The sequence below is a fragment of the Silurus meridionalis genome, chromosome 20, assembly GCF_014805685.1.
Source record: "Silurus meridionalis isolate SWU-2019-XX chromosome 20, ASM1480568v1, whole genome shotgun sequence".
NCBI lineage: Eukaryota > Metazoa > Chordata > Actinopteri > Siluriformes > Siluridae > Silurus > Silurus meridionalis.
Genome location: NC_060903.1, coordinates 12,728,791 through 12,750,460, shown reverse-complemented (window position 1 = coordinate 12,750,460; position 21,670 = coordinate 12,728,791). Strand labels below are relative to the sequence as shown.

Genomic DNA, 21,670 nt, shown 5'->3' with positions numbered 1-21,670 from the left:
TTTGCAGGCCACTCTGTGCAGCTTGGGACGGTTTCTCATTAAAGCCTTAGGTGGTTTCTTGAAATTCCGGAGTAAGAACGGGCGCTTTAAGGATAGATTGGACTGTAGTTAATGTCAACAGTCTGCTACACTGACTCAGGACTACAGTTTGCTTCTGATCACCATCACTGTACCCCGCAACATCGTTTATCTGCAATAAATGGACATTTGGTGCAACCCAGATGAGGATGGGTTCCCTCTTGAGTCTGGTTCCTCTAAAGGTTTCTTCCTTATGCCATCTCGGCGAGTTTTTCCTTGCCACAGTCGCCACCGGCTCGTTCATCATGGACAAACTTACACTTATAAAGAACATATTCATTTTTTATCACCACATTATCTGTGTAAAGCTGCTTTAAGACAATGTTCATTGTTAAAAACGCTATACAAATAAAAATTCATTGAATTGAATTGAATTAAATTGAAGACAAGTTATACCTTTATTTGTCCCACAGTAGGGAAATGTTCATGTTACAAAAAAAATAAAAAAATAATTGCATATATAAAGCAGAGACATAGTACAAATATATACAGTAACTTTCTTTCGGCTTCTGCTATTAGGGGTCGCCACAACGGGCCATCCGCATGTTTGATTTGGCACGTTTTCACGCTGGATGCCCTTCCTAATGCAACCCTCCCCATTTATCCGGTCTTGGGACTTGCACTAAGAGTGGCTGGGGTTGGTTTCACAGTACAGTATATAGATACAAAAGAAAAGAAACAAACAATACACTGTAGTGGTTACACTATTAAACAATCAAATTGCACTAGATAATATTGAACAGTTTAAAATGGTGTTGTTGCACAGTTACACAAAAACTAAAAACAGTATCAATAATGTGCATTATGGTGACTAAATCACTGGGAGCAGCTCCAATTGTAACGTCTAATAGCAGCAGGAAGATAAGGCCTTTGGTGTCGCTCCTTCAGACACTTTGGATTTAAAAGTCTGTTACTGAAGGAGATGAAGCTGTTTCATACATGGGTGAGAGTCGTTCTCCAGCAATGATGATAGCTTAGCTACCATCCTCTTTTCTCCCACCTCCTCTACAGTGTCTCCTCTAAAGCTGGCCTTCCTGATCAACTTGTCCGTTTTTTCCTGTCTGCAGTAGAGATGCTGTTGCACTGGCAGACCACTCCATAGAAGATGGCTGAGGCCACCACATGGTCGAAAAAGGTCTTCAGTAGTGCTCCCTGCACTCCAAAAGCAAAAAGGGTCTGTTCTGTCTCTTCTTGTAAATTGCATCTGTCCAGTCCAGTTTGATGTTCAGATGAACGCCCATGTATTTTTAAATCAACTCTCTCAGTGCCCTTTTATATTAATGTTAACTGGTGATATTGAAGAGTGTTATTGCCCTTGAAAATCCACCACCAGTTCTTTGGTTTTCTCTACATTCGTCAGGAGGCAGCTTTGTTGGCCCCAGTCCAAAAAGTCCTGGAGTCCTCTGTACTCCCTATCATCATCACCCGTGAGCAGACCGACGATATCAGAGTCATAAAAGAACTAATGCAGGTGACAGGTTGCTTAGCATGCAGTCTGCAGTGCTACTGGTCTGCAGTCACTTTTTTGGGGCGAGGCATTTTTAGTACAGGTACCATGCAGGATGTCTTCCATAGCTGTGGTACCTTCCTCAGCTTTAGGCTTAGACCGAACACATACAACAGTATATCGCACAGCTGGTCTGTGCAGGTTTTAAGGAGCCTGAAGCTGATGCCATCTGGGCTCCAACCTCACCTGGGCTCCTGAAAGGTGCAGTATGTAGTGGTGGGAGTGGAGACTGGAAGACAAGGTAGAGGGGATAGGTTAGATGTGTTGTGAGTAGGCTGTGATCTGAGAGTAGTACAGAAAGAGGTGGGTCTGGAGCAGCTTGATTTTAAACTCCCTCTTCTTCTCTTTAAGGAGAGTCTTTATCTCAAGGTTAATCCTTGAGATAAACGCAGCCCTCCCCATTTATCCGGGCTTGGGACCAGCACTAGGGCTTGTGCAACCCTAATGGCTGGGGTTGGTTCCCTGACCGGGGATCAAACCCGGGCCGCAGCGGTCACCACCATCCTAACCACTAGACCACCAGGTCAACCTATGAAGTAATATGGCTATAATATTGTATTATCATTTTTATAAGACTATAGTTTAATTAACTCAGCTTATGTAAAAAGATGCTAACGTTACTCTTAGCGCAGCAATCTATTAACAGAATGATATGAATTACTCAAACACTGATTGATATGTAATAAAAATATCATGAGCCCAAAACATCAACTACTTAAAATAATTGCAAAAATTACCTAAACAAATAAGGCCACGGTTGTTGTGACAAGTTCGAGTCAGAATTTTCTTCCATCATTTATTACTCTCAAAATGTTCTGCTTGCTGTTGAACTGATGCTGAATTGTATGTTGGTGGTAAGTAGATACCACCAAGCGCCAATCAATTAAGTTCAAAACAGAGCACGTGCTCTACCCTGATTGGTGGCCTTGACCAGTTAAGTTTTAATCCACTCACAAATAAATAGAAACGTTTGGTTTCTCAAAATGTATTTAAGTAAAAAGTAGGATATTTCGCTACTTACAGTAACAAATTACAAATACTTTGTTACTGTCCACCACTGTTCTTTGTTTACTCTTTTTATCTTCTACTGCCAACTAGTGGCTACACATCTACAGACTCAACAAGTACAGTACAGTTCCCTCAATATGTTATTTACAGTTATATGAATATCTTATAGAAGACTGTGTGTTTGATGTTAAGGAAACTCTATAAATCTTTATCTTCTTGAATCAGTGGGATAGACCTATCAAGAGTTCATGTGTACTGTAGATAAGCACATGGTTCACGTGTTTCAGCCCCTCCCATTTCCTGGTATTATATAAACTCTGCAAGCCCCAGTGTAAAATGTTTAAGCAAAAGTAAGCAACAGATTCAAAACTCAAAAACAGAGCAGATATTGTTTTTGGAAAATAATAATATAAACAACTATGGATCTCTCCAGCACTTTACTATTGCTGGGTTTAGTAGTAGCTCTGTTCATATTGCCTAGATGGAGATATAAACCACATAATCTACCTCCAGGACCTACAGCTTTGCCTATAGTTGGAAATATTCTGACCATGGACATCCATGCACCCTTTAAAGACTTTCTAAAGGTCAGCAGTTTTTATTTTCATCTTCATAAAATATATTTTCCACATTGTAGTCATAAGTGCTGAGTCGTTCATTTTCAAACGAGTCTTTAATGTGACACAGAAGAACGAGTAGTCTCAATGTTCTACTGGACATGCATGTGCAAAGCATCGTAGGTTATGTACAGGAAAAAGAATGAAGTATATACCTTTCAGTCCGAGTCGCTTGTTGAAAGTAAATTAAATTAAGCAGAGAAATTGTTATTTTGTACATGAAAAAACTTTAGTAACCCATTCAGGATACACTGATCTTTGTTCTTTAACAGTGGAGTAAGACATATGGTCCTGTGATGACGGTGTATCTGGGACCCCAGAGATTCCTTGTTCTGGTGGGCTACGACACAGTGAAAGAAGCCCTTGTTGACAATGCAGATGATTTTGTTGGCAGAGCCCCTGTACCTTTTGCACAGAAAGTGCTGAAAGGCTACGGAAAGAAATATAAACTACCTGTTAGTTATAAGAAAAGCTGATGTTAAGAGACATTTGTCATTTGCCACAAAACACAAAACTAGAGTTACATACCACAAGCTTGTCGAATAGTGCTGAAGATGCTAAGATGTTCATTGGGAGTGATGAGGATGGACAGGATTAGAAATGAGTTAATTAGAGGGACAGCGCATGTAGGACGTTTTGGAGACAAGGTGAGGGAGGCGAGATTGAGATGGTTTGGACATGTGCAGAGGAGGGAATGGGGTAGAAGAATGCTGAGAATGGAGCAACCAGGAAGGAGGAAAAGAGGAAGGCCAAGGAAGAGGTTTATAGATGTGGTGAGGGAAGACATGCAGGTAGTTGGTTTAAAAGAGGCAAATGTAGAGGACAGGGGGGTATGGGGACGGATGATCCGCTGTGGCAACCCCTAATGGGAGAAGCCGAAAGACAGAACATAATGGGTATCACTAGATATATGTATTTATAAGCTAAATATTTGATAACAGGGAAGTAAAAAAGTGCAGTAATTCAGTTACATCGTAAGTAGAGCTGCAACAACTATTCGATTATAATTAATAATGAAATTCGTTATCAGCGAATGCCGTTACCGATTGTTTTGGGTTTAGTTACGGGTTAGCGGGACTGTAAAGGACAGGGTCAGGACATCGGCAGTAGGGAAAAGTGTGCGTCCCAAGTCATCCAAAGCATTTTATATTAAAATCCTATAAGACTGTGACACAAGTTATTGCAAAGTAGAGTTTGTGTGGGATGGAAGAACCGCAGGTAAATGAAGTGTTATTGTGTAAACTGTTTGTTTGGTAACTTCGGGAAAGTCGCACTGGATCTGTTCTGTCGTGACTCGTGAGCATCAGGTTGCGCAATCAGCTCGCTTGTGACGTCGTGATGGATTCAATTAAAACGGTGCGAACAAAAAATACGTCTAAAATATGCAAATAACAGCAGCAGTAAACGATCAAATTTTTTACTCACTATTGTGGTTTTCAGCAAATGGTGCGTTTGTACACCAATGCATATTTTATATTTCTTTTTTTCTTTTTTTTTTTATCAAGCCTGTTAGCATGCTGCGTTTCTTCGTTCCATTCTCTTTTCATAGTATTTGTCTACTATAACAGTTACTTATCTGTTTTCACCCGCGATTTACTGCGGCTTTACTACGTTCAAATGCTGTTTTCAATGTTTGTATATTTAATTTATGCGTGTATCATTTAAATATCATTATATATTCAAGATGCTTATATTTTTACAATTAAACAAAATGTGTATTCTTTCAAATAAAAATTAACATGGAAAATGTTTTATATATTGTATAGATTTTTTTAAGCATGTTTGTCAACTTGACATCTGCGAAATACAATACAAATGTTGATTTACACAAATTACTTTACCTTGTATACTCAAATGCAGTTTTTATTTTGTTTGTTTGTTTATTTTTTTGTTTTTTTACAGACCCAGCATGAGTGAATTTGTTTAAATGGGAAATCCCTCATGCACGCCTCAACAAGCAGCCACTATAAGCTTTAAAATATGAAAATTAAAGACCGTTAAACTCATTGTGGCATTTTTATAAGTACACTTTTATACATAAATACCCTGAATTAACTGAAATTTTATATAGTTATAACTAGTGATTAATCGAAAAAAACAAAAAAAAAAAACAACAAAAAAAGAAATCGTCAGAAGTAACTTGTTAAAAAGTGATTTTGTAGAAGGTAAATGTTTTTCAACTATTGAAATGTACTGTCATTAAATCAGGTATGTCATAAAAGTAAGTTCATGTGTTTATGTAAAGTGTAATTTCTTTACTTTTTTGTTACTTATGTAAAACTGATATGTTTAAAAGTAAGTATGCATTCAATCTCTCTCTTAGTTTTTTGATTATATCCATGCTGCACCTATGGTTGGCACCGCAGTTCAATGGCTTATCCATTCCAAGAAGCACACTATAGATGGTGTTAATTAATTCATTCTCAAAATACAACCCCAGGGCTGAAAAAGTTGGGACACTGCGTAAAATATAAATTAAAACGATATGCAGCAATTTGCAAATCTCTTATACTTAAATTTTATTCACAATATAACAGAAAACATATCAAATGTTTAAACTGGTAAAAATTACCAATTTAAGGAAAATGTAGAGTTATTTTGAATTTGATGGCTGCTTAAAAAAGTTGGGACAGGTCTTAAAAAGTAAGTGTTGCTAAAAAGAAACAGCTGAAAGAACATTTTGCAACTTTTCAATTCAATTCATTTTTATTCGTATTGCAATTTTAACAATGAACATTGTCTCAAAGCAGCTTTACACAGATAATGTGGTGATTAAAAGTAAATATGTTCTTTATAAGTAACTTTGTCCCTGATGAGCGAGTCGGTGGCGACTGTGGCAAGGAAAAACTCCCCGAGATGGCATTAGGAAGAAACCTTGAGAGGAACCAGACTCAAGAGGGAACCCATCCTCATCTGGGTTGCACCAAATGTCCATTTGTAGCAGATATACGATGTTGCGGGGTACAGTGATGATGATCAGAAGCAAAAAGTAGTCCTGAGTCGATGTAGCAGACTGTTGACATTAACTACAGTCCAATCCATCCTCAAAAGTGCCCGTTCTTACTCTGGAATTTCATAGAACCACCCAAGGCTTTGATGAGAAACCGTCCCAAGCTGCACAGACTGGCCTCCAGTCGAAGAGAACACTATCCAGAGGCAGGCCTGGATGAAGTGGGAAGATCCACGGAGGGGAGAGGGGCAGGAACAGTGGTCACTGGAGCGTCAAAAGCATGTTTAAGTCGACAAAGAGAGTGAAAGAGAGAGAGAGAGAGAGAGAGAGAGAGAGAGAGAGGGTGACAGGAAGAGAAGGATATGGATTATTAAGTGTCTTTATTGTTGTATGAAAGTTGTGCAGTTTGGAGTCCGGCAAGACTCGCTATGGCAGCATAACTAAAAGGGAGAACCAGAAGGTAACACAGACATGAGGGATCTCTGGGATAAGAGACGACCCACCACACCACCGTCAACAAACCTGAGTGAACGTGTGAATGTGAGGGGACGACAGCATACAAATATCCCAGTTCACCAAACACTCTATATCCATGTTCCCTCCAGATCTGTGCCTTTACCTAAGAAAAAAATCTACTGTTCAAAGGCTTGACTAAATAAATATATTTTCAACCTCGACTTGAACACTGAGACTACGTCTGAGTCCCGAACACTGATTGGAAGGTTGTTCCATAACTGTGGGGCTTTATAAGAGAAAGATCTGCCCCCTGCTGTAGTCTTCATTATTTGAGGAACCAACAGATAGCCTGCACGTTCTGATCTAAGTAGGCATGGAGAATCATACTGGTACAGAAGTTCACTGGTACAGAAGTTCAGGCACTGTGGTGCAAGACTGTTAAGTGCTTTATATGTCAGTAGTAGTATTTTATAATCAATGATTATATTTTATATGATTATATTAGATTTGATTGGGAGCAGCGTAGACTGATTAAAACAGGAGTGATGTGGTCATATTTCCTAGATCTCATGATCTCGTTATTTATGCACTTACTTGAACACCCAGACAGTAAAGCGTTATAGTAATCTAATCTTGATGTTACAAAAGCATGAACTAATTTTTCTGCAAACTTATTAGCTTTATTGACAATAGGTCAGTAACATGATTGGGAATAAAACGGCTAACTTACAGAGACAGAGCCTTTCAGAATTAAAGATGGGCAGAGGTTCAGCAATCTGCAAAAAAAAAAAAAGTAATGTGTACTGTAGATAAGCACATGGTTCACGTTTTTCAGCCCTACCTATCTGTCTACATATTTTGGAACAGTTTTATGTTATATACTATTGTTAATTTTGCACAGCGTCCCAACGTTTTTGGAATTGTGGTTGTATGTGTGATCAATTGGTCAACATTATCAACTGTGTCTCCATCTTTCAGGTATTACTATCAGTAACGGAGAGCGTTGGCGTCAGCTCAGGAGGTTCACACTCACTACTCTGAGAGACTTTGGGATGGGACGTAGGAGAATGGAGGACTGGGTACAAGAAGAGAGCAGACACTTGCTGAATGCCATCAAAGAAACTAAGTGTGAGTGGCCTAATTCATGTCACTTTCAACAGACTAGATTGGTTTATCTAAATGGGAAATTATGCCAATTTAATAAATCAAAAAGGGTGTAAATGAAATTTTTTGTAGTTGTAGCTTAAAAAATAGAATAATTAGTTTTAAAATCTCAAAGATGTCCTTTTACTTATCCCAGCTAATGAAGTTTTACAAATAAATGGTAAGGCTAGAAATTAGTACTTAGCATTCCAAAAATGATATAATTGAGATCTGGGGAGCATTTAACCGATGCTTGATCATGTTTTTTTATAGCTAACATTTATTTAAGGTTTTGCTGAACAAGTATAACAGCTATATTTGTTTGTAAATGTGGTTAAAATTAACTACAAATTGACTAAATTGCAGAATTTCACAAATGACTGTATATACATATCTAGTTTATGTAGCTAACCTATAGTTAGCCAGCCAGCTAGCTCCTGCTCAATAAATAATAGTGTGGATGTGTAAAAACTATACAGGGCATGTTGTAATAAGAAGATATTCAACAACAAAGGAAAATAATCAACAACGATGTTACGTTATAAAATGGTCTCATTTTCCAATAACATTAACAGGTTTGGTTGTTTCCTGTCGATAGCAAAACATCAGGAGGACAAACCTGTTGTCTTCTTTGAGCACTTCCTGTTATCACTTAGAGCATTTATAAACAATTGTTTTCTCACCAGACACGCTTTTTCTATATATGTAGGTAAATATAACAAAGAAGAAAAGCAGACGTTTTCCAAAAAGCATTCAATTAACATTATGTATTCACAATTACATTGTACTCTTTGTTAAACAACAATGCATTATTTTTTTGGGGGGTTTAGAATTTTTTTCTAAAACACAACCCGGGAGGTGGCCTAGTGGTTAAGGCATTGGACTTTGTAACTAGAGGTTGTGGGCTTGAATCCCTGCCATACTGGGTGGTCACTCTTGAGCAAGGCCCCTAACCCACATGCTTAGTTGTCGGAATAGGCATGAAGTACTCCGCAATGGTTGGTCCGAATCCTGGCTGCCAAAAGGAGGAGTTTGGGGGTTGGGCTTTTGTAATTGTAAGACTTTTTTGAAAAATAAGGACCAGCTTCATGTCTCTCTTTAGAGATCACTGAATAAGTATATTAGGCATTTAACTCTATTCTATAGTAAATTGGATTGTTTCTCTTAGTGCTACAAGTTTCACAGAACAAGAACTTTGAAATAAAAGCTGCATTAGTTATGCAGATTACAGATCAATGATTTTATTTCTTTATTTCTTTTTAATTATTATGAAAATATAAGAGAGAGGGTCCCTGGTGGTCTAGTAGTTAGGATGCGGCGCTCTCACCGCTGCGCCCGGGTTCGATCCCCGGTCAGGGAACCAACCTCAGCCGCTCTCAGTGCCGGTCCCAAGCCCGGATAAATGGGGAGGGCTGCGTTAGGAAGGGCATCCAACGTAAAAACATGTGCCAAATCAAACATGAGGATGGTCTGCTGTGGCGACCCCTAATGGGAGAAGCCGAAAGAAAGTTTTAGGGTCCCTGGTGGTCTAGTGGTTAGGATGTGGCGCTCTCACCGCTGCGGCCTGGGTACGATCCCCGGTCAGGGAACCAACCCCAGCCACTCTTAGTGCCGGTCCCAAGCCCGGATAAATGGGAAGGGTTGCGTTAGGAAGGGCATCCAGCGTAAAAACATGTGCCAAATCAAACATGAGGATGGCCCGCTGTGGCGACCCCTAATGGGAGAACCCGAAAGAAAGTTAAAAAAATATAAGAGAGAAGGCATACCAGCTTTAATTTTAACATAATGTTTGGTATAATGCTAAATGTACTTTTGGCCCGTGGCCAAAATGCTGCCCAAAATTGCTGCCTCTCTGAAAAGCTGCCTTTTGACTGGAATGCACTAAGATGTAGGCAACGGGATAAGTAAAATCCTAAGACTTATTTAAATGTGTTTATTTCCTCTAGCTACTCAATTTGACCCCACATTCTTTCTGAGTAGAGCTGTATCTAACATCATCTGTGCACTGGTGTTTGGTCAACGCTTTCTTTATGAAGACCATCACTTTCTACATCTGCTCCAAGTCATTAATAGAATACTGCGGTTTGGCAGCCGCACATTGGAACAGGTATGTCATGATAGGATTCTTACAAAAACTGCTGAGACTATTTATGGAGACCTTCAAAACCTTGTGAAAATATCCAAATGATATTATTATTGCAAAATGAGTTCAATTGTTTTTCATCTGAAAATAATATGAAGTACAAATAATTGCTGTTAAAATTAAATACTGAACGGTAATATTAGTCACTCTCACATGAATCTTACACATATACATCGACTTACAAACTGCATAAAAAGATTACATTTGTAACTCTTATTTTGCAGTTGTATGATATCTTTCCTACGTTGGTTGATGCACTTCCTGGTAAACATCATGCGATTTTCAAAGAACTAGAAGAAATCAAGGCCTTTTCTAAGAGCAAAATACAGGAGCACATGGAAAATTTTGACCCAGACAATCCACGAGACTTTATCGACTGCTTCCTCGTCCGACTCAGCCAGGCAAGCAGTCCTTTATACTACAGTGCTTTTTATTGCTAGGTTGAACCATTGAACAAAAGATAAATATAGTGGTCTTATGATGAAGCATTTCTCATCCAAAATAGTATCATGATATTCAGAGCTAAGTTCATTTTTCTTGCACCATCTCTGCTTAAAATATTTTGATCCATCCCAAATACATAACAAAATTTGTTAGGAATTAGATCTGAGTGGAGCTAACATGACATTGTTACTAGGTTTACTTAGGCACAATTTACCAAGCATTAAACAATAAGATAATTCGCCTATTAATGTAGCAATATACTGTTTTTCTAAAGTCATTTCAATTTAATTTTGAACGTTCTTTTTTATAATTTAAAATATGTATTTTTTTTTATTGATTTTAGAATTTAAATTATCAAGACCTGCTCTTATTTTGGGTTTATAGTTAAAAACTTGTGCATGATCCACATAATCTGGAAAAGGAGCGTCTACCTGAATATGTGTATTTTTGCCATAACTTCTGGACTCAAGTCGACCTTTTGAAATATCGCTCTATTTAATGTAGTCTATTTGAATTCTTATACTAACTAATTTCTGGTATTGCTATTGTGATTAACCATAGGCAACATTTCTTTCTCCAAACAGGAGAAGGACAATCCCAGTTCAGAGTTTCATCATGAAAATTTGATAGCCACTGCCTTAAACTTATTCCTGGCTGGGACTGAGACCACCAGCACTACGCTCAGATATGCTCTGATGTTACTGATCAAGCATCCTGAAATACAGGGTAGGACCATTGAAGAAAATGTTTGCACGAACATAACTAGAAATATGTTTAATGGTTTAGAGACAGTGGCATTCAGTAAAAGACAAGAGGTGGAGCTGGAGGTTGGATGTTAAAGTTTTCATTGGGAGTGATGACGATGGACAGGATTAGAAACCAGTTTATTAGAGAAAAAGCATATGTTGGACATTTTGGGGACAAAGTGAGAGAGGTGGTTTGAGATGGTTTGGACATGTGCAGAAAAAGGACATGAGTTATATTGGTAGGAGAATGCTGAGGATGGAGCCACCAGGAAGGGGGAAAAGAGGAAGACCAAGGAGGAGGTTCATGGATGTGGTGAGGGAAGACATGCAGGTAGTTGGTTTGAAAGAGGCAGATGTAGAGGACAGGGGGGTATGGAGACGGATGATCCGCTGTAGCGACCCCTAACGGGAACAACTGAAAGAAGAAGAAGAAGAAAAATGATTCACAGTTTATATACCATCTATAATGGTTTAAGTCCCAATTAAAGTAGATTTTAATATTTATTAATATTGTAAATTTTTTAAGTGAAACACAATCAAAAGTAAAGTTATTTACATGTAGTTCTGTGCAAGAAAGGTAATCTTCAAAACACATGCAAATATTTGATCAACTTGAAAATCTCTAACATCACACACACACACACACACACACACACACACACACACACACACACACACACACACACACACACACCCATGAGTTTCATCATTGCATACTTACTGTACACACTATTAAATGCCTGTCCACTTTTCCAGATGGCATGCAGAAAGAGATTGACATTGTGATTGGACGTGAAAGAAGCCCTAATATGGAAGACAGAAAGTCCCTCCCATTTACTGATGCAGTGATCCATGAAGTGCAACGCTATATAGATCTCATACCGCTCAATGTTCCCCATTACACCACACATCAAATTACATTCAGAGGCTACACAATTCCAAAGGTAATGATGAATAAATACATGTTTTACTTAAACCACTTACTTTCTTTAAATTCTTACTGAAAGCACAAAAAAGCTAATATGTGAAACTACTGGACCACAAACAGAAATCGATGTGGTGCAGTCCATAAATGATGTAGTTTTATTACAGCTTCATTAATAAAACTAAGAAATTAAAATAAATTAAATTAAATTGAGGCAATCTGACATGACAGATGACCATTCACATACATTTTCTTGTAGACCTTTGGCAAATATGCAGAGTTAACATTTAGACACTTTTTAACACAAAGAAACAATTCTTGCTTGAATTATGTGATATTTTTCAGCAGTCTATTAACTATATTGTGCTCTGAAACTCTATTTGTGACCGCAGCACTCTAAAGTTTATAATTGCACTAAACATCTGTGTATAGAAGTGTGTGTGTATACAGAAGATTCAGATTGCTTCTTTCAAGATACTTAAGATTATGGACCAGAAAAATCCATTTAGTCCTTCATTTTGCACGATCATGTCCATGCACCAGATCCACAAATTAACATCAGTAAAAGCGAGTGTGTGTTAGCACTGGAGATGTCTTCAAAATGGAAAATGAGTTAATGAGTTTGAAACGATTTGCACAGGCCTACATTCAGCTGTCAAATTAGACAAATAATGTTCATGGTAATTATAATTGGCAAGTAATTAACCTTTACTTTGAGCATTATGATAATGATCAGAGCATTATGCAATAACTTTGATGATTATGCAATCCCTTATTTTTGTGTATTATCCTGTTAGTCTGTCCAATGCTTTAAACTGTTTTATATAATGGGTTTTTTTTTTAATAGTAAATCACAAGCACAAAAACAATCAAATCCTGACTATAAAAAATGTGATGAGTCACTAAATTCACTAGTTTTGGTTAACATTTTAAATCCCTTGCAGGACACAGTAATCTTACCTTGCTTCACTCTGTTCTGAGGGATGAGGAACACTGGGAGAAGCCATGGACATTTGACCCGAAACATTTTTTGGACAAAAATGGCAACTTTAAAAAGAGCCCTGCTTTCATGCCTTTTTCTGCAGGTGAGTCATTATTTTGCAGCACTCAGTTTAACAAACTGACACACTTCGATTAATACCCCCATAAGAATTACATTTTAAAAAGTATAAACGTGTTCACAAATCTCTGCAAATCAGGTCTTCGATTTGGAAGAAATCCAAATCCACTTTTTAAAGTTGTATGTAATCAGTTTGTAGAAAAGTACTGTTACTTGAATGAAAATTTTCTTATGTACGAGTAAAGCTACCGGTCTGAAAATCTACTCAAGTAAAAGTAAAAAAGTAGTTAGAAACAGATAGGGGTGAAATGGGAAATTTTGAAAGTAGTTTAGAAAGGACAAGAGGTTATAAATCTCAAACTTGTTTTTAGTTAAAGAAACACCTTTACAAAATAAAATTTCTACAAAAAAATTAAAAATTAAAAATAAGAATTTAGAGAGCGAGTGAACAACGCAGTGTACAACTTTTGATTTGACGGGATTTGGCTTTCAGCTGGGTCTGCATCACTGGCGTCTGTCTTGTCCGTCTCCGAAGCTGCAGTGGATTCCCCAGTTTTTCCCCTTGGATTATTTTCATTTATTCATTTTTTGTTACTTAGTAAAAAATATGATTTAAAACGAGTTGCTATTATTAAAAAAATAAAATAATAATTATGTAAAAATAAAATTACAGATTTTAAAACTTCCTTAAAAAGTAGATGTACTCAAAAAAAACGGCTCAATTACAGTAACATGAATAAATGTAATTCGTTACTTTCCACCTCTACCAGCTTGTGTGCATTGTAAACAATCGTTTTCTATTAGTATATATACTGCATAAATACCAAATCCAAGAAGCAGTTTAATAAAGATAAAAAAAATTACATTGAATACTGGATCTGTTGGTTTCACTACAGCCTTAGAAGCACATTATTTGTATAGCTGATTAAAACTTTTACTTGTTCTACCACATATACATATACAACCATAATATTATGCAGAATTACAAAATTGCCCATCACAAATTTACTGCAAAAAGCATTAAAATTAAGATTAGTTTTTATTATAAAGTGCTTATCAGAAGTTTGGAAACAACTAGTACTTTCGTTTTCAGGAAACACATGCATGTTATATTTCTTTAGGTCATTCCTTTCCAAAAAACTTCCATTGAAAAATTCTTTTTCAGCATGAATAACAGCTTTACACAGTCTTAGGATTCAGACAGTTTCTCCAAACATTCAGCTGAAATATTTGGCCATGCCTTTTATTAAATTCTTTGTTCTTTGCTAGTTGGTTAACTCTTTCTGACCTTGCAATCCAGATCATGGTTATCACGTTAGGTAAATGTTTACATGTATATGTTGGGACATGCATACTTTATTCACAGACACAATTTATTTAAGGATTTCTATGAAGGAAAAAATTGTCAAACTTAAAGCTGAGCTGTTGAATATTTCTTATCAAACCTGCAAATGATACAGATCTTTAACTGAAGATCTCTTTGTGTATTCAGTGTGAAAAATGACCACAGAAATGCTCTGTATGCTGTAAACATGTATATAAACAATATATACAGTGTTATAAGACCAGGACAACTCTACAGTATGGCATGCATACAAAATGTACATTTTAGTGACTCAAATGTACAATTAACACAATAACAGAATCAGGGTAAAAAGTAGGTGCATTTACATGGAGCATTGTAATCGTTTTAAAAGTCCAATCTGAATGAAAAAGCTCCATATAAACACCTCAATCGGAATAAAAATGCCCAAACCGAGTGAAATTGTAATTAGTTTAAGAGGGGTGGGATAAACCTTTCTATAAACCGAACAAAATAAAAATTTTGTTCGGTGTAAACACGTTAAACCGATTATAAGACCCAAAATTTGCTTCCTCAATTCCTTTGCAGAAGATATTAAGGAACATAGAGATGCACAGTCACCAAAAAGCTTAGCTTCCTGCGCCCATCTTTTCCTCATACCTTCCAGCAGTAGTATGCCTACAAATTCACTCTGTTGCTTGATTACGAGTAACACTTTACATATAAATAACACGCATAACAAATAAAGGAACTCCATGTTGACAGGAATAAAAGGTGGCTAACAGGATATAGGCTAATGTGTGCATGTCACAGTCACTCCGATTATAAGGGCCGGCACATGTAAACACCTTATCGGATAGATAACGCCTCGTAAACAGTCCACCAGATCTTTTAATTGTAAAATTTTAATCGGAATGACAAAAAAGTGTAAATGTAAACGTGGCTAGTGTTACAGTATGTGATGCTAACCTGAATTGTCGGTCTTTCCTGCAGGGAAGAGGGCCTGTGTGGGTGAGTCTCTGGCACGGATGGAACTGTTTCTCTTCCTGGTGTCTCTGTTGCAACATTTCACCTTTACCACACCTGGAGGACCTGAGAGCATTGATTCCACTCCTGAAACCAGCGGCTTTGCCAACCTGCCACGCAAATACCAGCTTATCGCCACCCCCCGCTGAACTACAACATTACTGTAGGCTGACAGACATAGAAAGAGACAAAATCCATAATGTAAAGAACTTAAACAGAATCTAAATGCACTCAGGATATGAGAGAATGAACAGTATATCCAAAATCAACTAATAATGATTGAAGGATCTGTAAATTTTTACAGATTTTTGGGCAGAATTGTAATGGATTTGAACAATTTAAAAGTGAAATAAAAATGAACAAAGAACAAACCCAAATACAAAAAAAAAAAAAATTTTATAAATCCTATTAGATTCCCCATTGCAGATGAAGCAAAAAAGCAAGTTGACTCTATGGCCTTAGTGAAAGGAGTTGGAAAACAGAACTCAAATTAAGATTGGCCTTACTACGGTAATACTTTCTTTTGAGTGTAGGCCATTTCACTGGCACACAGACTCATAACAACCCTTATGAAACATGCGATTAATTAAATCCAGAGGAAAGTTTTGAACAGTAGTTAACACTTAAGCTTCATGTCTTCAGCAGTAGTCTGATTTGATGTTTACAAAATTACAGAACATCAGACCTTATATTAGACAGCATACCCTGATTGACAAATATATCAACTAAAACACAATATTTGCTTGCTCTGTAGATTTCCAGAAGGTCTGAAATTTGGTCAATATGGACATGTACACTTATCAGTATCTCTGGCTGTCAGGATTTTTTTACGCTACACTGTTTAAGCCACTGTTCTGCAACCCAACATAATCATCATCATCATCATCATTAGCCGTTAACACCACTAAGCTGCTGGAGATGATACTGAAGATTGTACTATATAAATAACATGAACCAAAACAAAGACACCGATGGCAGAGTGAACATGAGTAAACATTATAGTATTATTCTGTAACTTTTTAACATCAAGTAATAAGTAAATTATTACTGGTTACATTGTCCTCTATACCTTTTTGCCAGTGTGATGTGATGGAGCCAAATGATCCTCAACACATGAACTGATTTGTCATTGGGAAAATGATATAGGACGGCTCAAGAAGAAGTCCTGCAGGGCAGCCAACAAACCGCCCTGTAGTTATATAATAAGAGAAAGAACCAAAACAAGTAAATACTAGCAGGTTAACCAAGTACATTAATACAAACAAATCTAATAATAGCAAATTTTATAATAAATGTTAATGAGCACACACAACAGCGCCTCCTATTGACTTGGCCACAAGTCTTCATAGGAAGTTGTGTACAGGAAAGCTAATCTCCAAGGCCTTATAACAAAATAGTTTGTTATATAATAACATGTAATTGAGCAAATACTGTATGGAAAACTATAAAAAGTATAGCATCAAACACAGAAAAGCATTTAGTGTAAATGCTAATGTGAATAGCACATAAAACAAGATATTTACACAATTACTAACAACAGAGCAATACTCATAGCAAGCACATCATTCACTAGTATAGAGTCCACCATTATATAATGTATTAATATTAATGAGAGTAACGATTGCTTCTTTCTTTTCTTAGTTCATATTGCAGAAAAAGATTTACTGCTAACGCAATAGATTGAACATTGTACTACAGATTTCCCATTACACCTCATATCATATTACATCCAAAAAAAGCAAATGCATAGAACAGTCTGCTGGACTGAATGCAGAACGAAATCCAATCTGGTGTGCAGTCCACAATAATTTCTACTTTTAGCTTGATGTGGTTTTCTTATTCATGGTCAGTCAATCTGTACCCTAAAACTTTTTTCAAGTTTAATATTTAGACACTACTTCACAAAAAAAGTATTTGTATATTTTTTCAGCAGTTATTAACTAGATCTGAAACATTTATTGAACAACACTGTTAAAACTATTGTAATTCTGCTAGAAATCTGTGTATGGATGAGTGTATTCTGTACATGGAAGAAAATGCTAGCTTTAAGGTTTTACACTGCTCCAACCTCGATGATAATGATTACATTTATAATATATAATATTATATTACATTACATACAATTTAGCAGTGGTGGACAGTAACAAAGTAAATGTAATTCGTTACTGTACTTAAGTAGATTTTTGCGTATCTGTACATTACTGAAGTATTTACATTTGAGGAGACTTTACTTTAACTTCACTAATAAAGCCACCAATCGGGTTAGAGCCAGAGGTGGCAAAAGTACGCACATCCTTTACTTAAGTAGAAGTACAGATACTCATGTTTTAAAATACTCGGGTAAAAGTTGAAGTACTGATTAAACTTTTTTACTTAAGTGAAAGTAAAGAAGTCTTGGCTCTGACATGTACTTAAGTAAAAAGTAGTTATTACTGCTACCTGTTTTAGCTGTTAACTGGACCTCACATCATAGATAGATAGATAGATAGATAGATAGATAGATAGATAGATAGATGTGATAGCCTAGTGGGTTAATCTCAGGGTGAGTTTGAGAGTTTGATTCCTGGTTGAGCTGGTTGCTGTGTTGGTAAATAAAACCTCTGGACCTTGTCCCCTCTGAAAACATTTCAATTCTGTCCTTTCTGTGTTGGATTAATTTCTTGATTTCCTGGTCTTTCATAAAAGATAACACCACCAAAAAAAGGCACTTTTGTGGTAGCTCAGTGGGTTAAGGCTTGTGCCTTGGTCCTTAATATAGTCCATGATGGTGATAAGGTTTCAAAGCCAGTCCTACATGCCTTCTTTCTTACTGTGCTGGCATGAAACAAAGTATGAACCCTCCAAAAAGCACACATGCTTTTTAGCAGCGGTCTCTCAGTGGTTTAAGGCTTGTGCCTCATCTAAACATGCTTCCCCGACTGATCTCTTCCATGGTTGAGTGGGTTAAAGCTGGTGCCTTTCTGATGGTGAGGATCAGGGTTTGAATCCTGCTTTCTGCCTGCTAGTTGCGATGTAGGTTATGTTCCTGTTTCCTAAATCTTTCTTTAGCTTTATATTCTTGTGTTGATGGTTTGAAGGTAGATAGACCTGCTCTAAACAACCTTCCAGCCTGTCTTCCCTGATAGTTCAGTGGGTTAAATCAGGTTTCTTGCTTTTGGTGGGGTTCAGGGTTCAAATCCTGCTTTCTGCCTGCCAGTCACGATAAGGATTCACTTCCTACATCTTTCTTTAGCGATATGTTTTTGTTTTTAATGGGTTGAAAAGAAAGATAGGCCTGCGCTAAATAAACAACCTAGCCTGTCCTTACCAATGGTTCAATGGGTTAAGGTTGGTATCTTGCTGGTGGTGGGGATCATGGTTCGAATCCTGCTTTCTTCCTGTTATTTACAATGTGGGTTCAACTTGTGCTACTTACATCTGTATTTGCTTCCTACATCTTTCTTTACCTTTAAATTCTTGTGTTGATGGTTTGAAAAGAATGATAGACCTGCTCTAATCAAGCTCTCCTTCCATTTTTTTCCTGATGGCTTAGTGGGTTAAGGCTGGTACTTTGCTAATGTTGGTGGTCAGGGTTCAAACCTGGCTTTCTGTCTGCTAGTCATGAGGTAGGTTAAATTCCTGATTCCTACATCTTCATATTCTTGGTTTGATGGGTTAAAAAGAAAGATAGACCTGCTCTAAACAAGCTTCCCAGCTTGTCCTTCCTGATAGTTCAGTGGGTTAATGCTGGTGCCTAGCTAATGGTGTGAATCAGGGATTGAATCCTGCTTTGTCCCTGCTAGTCACGTTATGGGTTTGCTTCCTATGTCTGTCTTTAGCATTATATTCTTGTGTTGATGGTTTGAAAGAAAAGATAGACCTGCTCTAAACAATCATTGCAGCCGGTCCTTCCCGATGGTTCAGTGGGTTAAGACTGGTATTTCGCTGTTGGTGGGTTCAGGGTTCGAATCCTGCTTTCTGTGTTTCTGTCTGGTCTGAATTTCTTGCTTTGAAGCCTGAAACAAACGATAACGCCCATATATTGCCCCCCTGCTTCAGGATACACCCTCCGAAACCACATCCAACCTTCCACACAGCCATTTCTGACACCTTCCTTACTATGGCCACCGGAACCTTCCGCACTCTTAACTTTGAGCCCTGGTCGGGGTTTGAACCGGCAACCTCTCAACCCAGAGGTAAAGCTCTTCCAATTGAGCCACAGGATTTCCTGCAAGAACCTGATTTTTAGGACCTTTTTTGGTTCTTTTTAAAATCCTTTTAAACAATTTAAAGGAAAGCTAAGGGGTAGGAATCAAACTGGGTGAGTCAGATAGCAGCGACCACTTCACTGACCATTACACCAACACAGGAGAGGAAAACAAGCCTTTGCTTATTGGACTCTTGGCTTTTCTATAGTTAGGAGACCAGTGTTTTCTCTTAGATCATGATGGTAGAGGGTCAAAACTTCTCCTTCCTGTACATTCTTTCAGTAACTCGAAGTCTATGAGAAGTGACCCAGGTACAAGAACCACATCTCCAACACCTGCACCACTGATATACCATGATTTGCCAGCAACCAATTTTAATGATCTTTCATTGTTCTGTTTTTAAAAACTTCTTATAATGTTCAATATGAAACTAGAGGTAAGAATCAAACCAGGAAAGTCTTTCATCATAGATCACTAATGGCATTACTTCAAAACTCAAAACTTTGTTAGACATGTAAATAAGCAGGAAAGACAGAGACAAAGACAAAGAGACAGAGACACAGCTTTAGAAAGAGTGAGAAACAAATAGAGAGACAGCAAGAGAGAGACATATACAGTGAGACAAAGACATTTACTAAAAGAGACACAGAGACAATTAGATAAAAAAAATAGAGAGACAAAGATAGCGAGATATAGCCACTTCCTGTTGGAAGTGTTTATCCCGAGCGACTCTTAATGATCTCATTTACTAAATGAGCAGTAGTGAGTAAAAAAAAAAAACTGGCAGCTTGGAGGTGTTTAACATGTATCATATGTACAGCATGTGATTAAATATAAAGTCTATATCAGTGCAGAGACGTGTGGACATCATTTAGAGCCTTTGCTATGTTTTCACACGGACAGTTAATGAGGTGATACCGGAGAAAATGCACCTCTTCAGGTCAAGTCAGGAAGCTTAATATATATATTTATATAATTTTAATAGATATCAATCCATGTTTGACTCATCAATATAATTTCTATTAATAGATGAGTGTGCTAAGAGGAGTCTTTTTACATAAACTAAGATGATTAAGTAAGAGCCTTATGACAATGGATAAAGGGACACTATAGCCATAATCAATCATAGTACTTTGGATACTTAAGTACATTTGAAGGCAAACAATTTTTTACTTTTACTCAAGTGAAATTTAAAAAGGAGCACTTTCTGGAGGAATATTTTCTCAACTACATGGTTTGCGTACTTCGTCCATCACTGCATTTTATTCAGTGTTATCATCTGGCAAATGGCAAAACAGAATAAGGTATCAAATCTAGCACTTTACAAAAAATGTGTAATGTCATTATACATGGTGAGATGAGTAACAGATGATCAGCAATAAGTTAAAGTGTACTGCAAATGCTATGAATCAAGCAGGACGTGTGTCTATATTGTTTATTTGGCCAAAATAATCTACAAAATCATAGCGTTTGATGAAGTTTGTTGCATCTTGAAGTTAGAGATTCTTCAAAACTACAATCTGATGTCACCTACATTACCACAAGTTTCTTTGGAAGGTTTGAAGAAAAAAGTCTCATACAGAAATAAACTCAGGTATCTTTAGTTCAGCAGACACTATTAAAACTTCAGATGGGATTGGGTTCTATGGTCAGATGACATTGAAATACAGTTTTTAGTAATGAGCACCAGAGGTAGGTTTGGTGCACACAGAGGTAGTCATATGAAAAATTACCTCATAACCACAGTTAATTATAGTGATGTTTTAAAGTTTTGAGGCTGTTTGTATGCCAGAGGACATGGCAGAGAACCATTTTTTCAGGATACATGGAATCAATGACTCTTTGAAACAACAGCCAATATTAAATAATTACCCGAGTTCCCCTGCCAGAAAGTTTAAAATTATCAGGGTTGGTTTATCCAACAGGACAATGATCCAAAACATACATCACGATCAATGCAAAAAATTTCCTGACCTTCTACATTCTGCTCAGCTTATTAGTTTTTCTCAGTTGCTTTGGAGCGTTTCTCAGATCAGAAATGAAATTCTCAAAACTACTTGTTCAACCTCCACATCAT

General features: G+C 37.1%; 1 pseudogene; it reads left to right on the top strand.

Moving 5' to 3' along the window:
- The first annotated feature begins 2,914 nt into the window (after positions 1–2,914).
- LOC124402828 lies at positions 2,915–15,585 on the top strand (annotated as a pseudogene).
- Positions 15,586–21,670: the final 6,085 nt, after the last annotated feature.